At 40.0% G+C, this 4,190-nt stretch overlaps 1 pseudogene; it reads left to right on the top strand.

Annotated features, from left to right (window-relative positions):
- The first annotated feature begins 2,816 nt into the window (after positions 1 to 2,816).
- On the top strand, positions 2,817 to 3,612 carry LOC121472060 (annotated as a pseudogene).
- The last annotated feature ends 578 nt before the right edge of the window (positions 3,613 to 4,190 follow it).

Raw genomic sequence — 4,190 nt, 5'->3', positions numbered from 1 at the left:
TCAGTGTGTTAAACATATCATTGGTTATTTCTGGCTCTACTGTTACTGATGAAAAGTCAGTAATAATTCTTACCATTGTTTGCCTGTAACGAAATTTTGTTTTCCTTATGGTTGGTTTTAAGATTTTAATTGATTTTCTACAGTTTGACTAACTTTCTTCAATGTGCCTGGTGATTATATTTATGCCTCTTGTGGCTTGCTCAGCTGCTGTAACCCAAATGTAATTTTCATACAATTTTAAAGTTTTAACTTTTTTTTTCCAAAATGTTTTCTCTGGCTGAGGTTATGTGGTATTTTCCTACTCAGGTCTCTAAAACTGTTCATTTTTCTTCATTACCCTTGTGTTCTTCAAATTGATAATTGATAATTGTCCTCAATCTACTGGCTCTTTCTTCTATAATTTTAGTTAATTCCAGAATTTATTTTTTATTGAATATTATTGTTTCTATCTGATGAGATTAGCACTTATAATTAATTTAGACATTTTTTTCGTTTAATTAAGTTACTTAATATGGATGCTTTAAATGTGTAGTCTAATCTCTGTACCATTTCAGATTGTTGTTTATTAACTGCTTTTCCCTGTCTAGGGATTACATGGATTCTTTTGCTTCTTTGTAATATCATTGATGGGAGGGTAATAGCTTTACTGAGTTAAATTTAATATACAATATAATTAAACCATTTATTGAAAGTGAACAGGACAACTGTTTTTAGTTTTTAGTACACTTACAGAGTTATGCCATCACCAAGATCAATTTAAGAATATTTTCATCACTTGTCATCAAAAGAAACCATGCACCTTTCAGCAGTTATTCTGTTTTCCTCCATTAATCCACTTTTATTCTCTGCAGATTTTCCTATTCTATACATTTAATACAAATAGAACCATACAATACACGCCTTTTATGACTAGCTTTTTTCATTCAGCCTAGTATTCTTAAGGTTCATCCATGTTGTAGTATCAAGACTTCATTTGTTATAGGGGTGCTTACAAAAGGAGATATTCTTTATTTTGCCAAATGGAGTTCTTAAATACACCCCCACGCCCCTGTTATATACATCTTAATTTTATAAAGACATTTTCACACACATAAAAAAAAAAAATTAGAGCATAATCCACAATAAGGGGTTCCTAAAAATTTTTTAAACTTAGCTCCATGAAAAACAGCATTTCATACCGTGGGCCACTAAAAACTTCCGGTGACATTTGGAAAACTTGCGGCCGTTCACACCCTGTGGGGTTCCCCTATCTTCACCTGTAAACCACAAGCTGCACTAGATGACTCCTCCCTTTTTCCATTTTTGTATTTTTAAATTGTTTTTTTTTAATTGTTAAATTTAATTGTTTTAAATTAAAAAACAATTTGTTGTTTAATACACCCATCACGTGCCTGGCACTATGCTCAGCATTATGGCTTTTAACCAATCTATAATTTTATAGTCTTTCATCAGTAAATTCACATTTACTAGTTGCTTTAAATTCCAAACAGTGGACTAGGCTGAGGTCGCAAAAGAAAGTTCAAAAGGAAAAAGGCTGTATATAAAGGCGGATGGGCGTGTGGGCTCAGAGAGGGGTACGTCGTAGTGTTTTAGGGCCGGGCTTCACAAAAGGGGTGGCATTTGGAAGGGTTCGCCAGCCAGGTAGGTCGTGGGCAAGGATAAACTGGAAACCAGGCACCCGCGCGGCTGTCCCGCGCGCTAAGGTTGGGGGAATTTACCTTGGAGACCAGCCTGCTGCGCCGGCTTTTCGGCAGACATCCCGAGTGAGCCAAGCGGCGCGGAGATACGCGAGGCCAGCAGAAGGAGAGACGGCGGCAACACCCTAAGACGACAGGGGCCGCACTGCACGGCGAGGGAGGGGCCGGGCTGCAGGCAGTTTCGGGGCAGAACTAATTGCAAAATGCACCCTCAGTGCCCCCACGAACTCCATGACAGAGCAGACCTCTTTTCCTCGGACTTCTGACCGTCTCTTCACACCATCCCGGCCATCACACCTCGCCCACCTCACGCGGTCAGGGCAGGGCCTGGCGCCGGGTCTCAAAACTCCAGGTCCCAGCGGTGCTTCCGGTCCCGAGGCACAGCCTTGTGGGTAACTCGACACTTGCCTGAGATCCCGCGAGATCTCGCGCCTGGTCAGGGGCACCTGATGCGCAAGCACGAGGCCTCGTCCTCCATCCTTTTTGAGAGCAGGTGTGCTTTCCACAGGTACTTGATACTTTCTTCTCGATATTTTCTTTATTTTTCCGTTCATGGACATTTGGTTGTTTCTGCTTTGTGAAGGTTATTCGTAATTGTTGTATTTATGAGCCTTCCTGTGTAAGTTTCTCTGAACCTCACTTTATTTCTCTTAGGTACATTGCTAGGAGTGATATTGTGAGGTCAAGATAATTCCATGTTTAATTTTTGAGAAATGGCCAAACGTTTTGCCAAAGATACAGCATTATTGTACATTTCTACCCGCAATGTATGAGGGTTTCAATTTCTCCGTATCTTCACTTGTTATCCATCTTTTTTTTTTTTTTTTTTAATCATGGAATCCTAGTGGATGTGAAATTGTGTCTCACTGTGGTTTGGGTTTGCATTTGCTGGCTAATGATGTTGAGCATCTTTTTTGTTGTTGTTGTTCTTGCTAGCCTTTTTGAGATATTTTGAGAAATATCTATTTGGAGCCTTTGTTTATTTTTTAAAGGAGTGATCTGTCTTTTTATTAAGTGGTAAGAATTCTTTATACATTCTGGATACAAGTTTCTTATCAGAAATATGATTTATAGGAAGCCGCCACCTCTGCTGGAGGCCGCAGCCAGACCCACGCCAGAATCATGTTTCCCAACCAGTATGACAATGACATCACTGTTTGGAGCCCTCAGGGCAGGATTCATCAAATTGCATATGCAATGGAAGCTGTCAAACAAGGTTCAGCCACAATTGGTCTGAAATCAAAAACCCATGCAGTGTTGGGTGCATTGAAGACAGCACAGTCAGAGCTTGCAGCTCATCAGAAGAAAATTCTCCCGTGTTGATAACCATATTGGTATCTCAATTGCCAGGCTTACTGCTGATGCTAGACTGTTATGTAATTTTATGCGCCAGGAGTGTTTGGATTCCAGATTTGTATTTGACAGACTTCTTCCTGTGTCTCGTCTTGTATCTCTAATTGGAAGCAAGACCCAGACACCAACACAACAGTATGGCCAGAGACCATATGGTGTTGGACTGCTTATTGCTGGTTATGATGATATGGGCCCTCACATTTTCCAAACCTGTCCATCTGCCAACTATTTTGACTGTAGAGCCATGTCCATTGGAGCCCGTTCTCAATCAGCTCGTACTTACTTGGAGAGACATATGTCTGGGTTTGTGGAGTGCAATTTGAACGAATTGGTTAAACATGGTCTGCGTGCCTTACGAGAGGCACTTCCTGCAGAACAGGACCTAACTACAAAGAATGTTTCCATTGGAATTGTTGGTAAAGACTTGGAGTTTATGATTTATGATGATGATGATGTATCTCCGTTCCTGGAAGGTCTTGAAGAAAGACCACAGAGAAAGTCACAGCCTACTCAACCTGCTGATGAACCTGCAGAAAAGGCTGATGAACCAATGGAGCATTAAGTCACAAACCAGTCTACATGTGTATTAACAAATATGTAAGAATGCAGGAGCGCTTACTGGTGACAATAATCTATACTTTGCACCAAAAGATGCAGCGTGGTCTTCTGGTATGTTTTAGGAATCAGTCCAGATGTGTTTTTCCCAAGGAACTTGTCTGAACCATATAATGGTGTGCATTTTTCTTTGAGAGGGTCTATATAATCATTTTCTAGAAAGTATAGTTATCTGTACTAATGTTTTTATATGAAGAACATAGTGTCTTCATATGACCATAAAACATTGTGGTTTTAAAGACAACTGTTAAATAAAATAGTTTCACCTGCCTGTGAAAAAAAAAAAAAAAAGAAATATGATTTACAGGGGTGCCCTGGATGGCTGAATGGAAAAAGGGATGAGTCATCTAGTGCAGCTTGTGGTTTATAGGTGAAGAAAGGGGAACCCCACAGAGTGTGAATGGCCACAAGTTTTCCCAATGTCACCAGAAGTTTTTAGCGGCCGACAGTACGAAATGCTGTTTTTCATGGAGCTAAGTTTAAGAAAATTTTAGGAATCCCTTATTACGGATTATGCTCTAATTG

The sequence above is a fragment of the Vulpes lagopus genome, chromosome 11, assembly GCF_018345385.1.
Source record: "Vulpes lagopus strain Blue_001 chromosome 11, ASM1834538v1, whole genome shotgun sequence".
NCBI classification, from domain to species: Eukaryota; Metazoa; Chordata; class Mammalia; order Carnivora; family Canidae; genus Vulpes; species Vulpes lagopus.
Note: the sequence above shows the minus strand (reverse complement) of the source record. Positions and strands in the feature narration are given on the sequence as shown.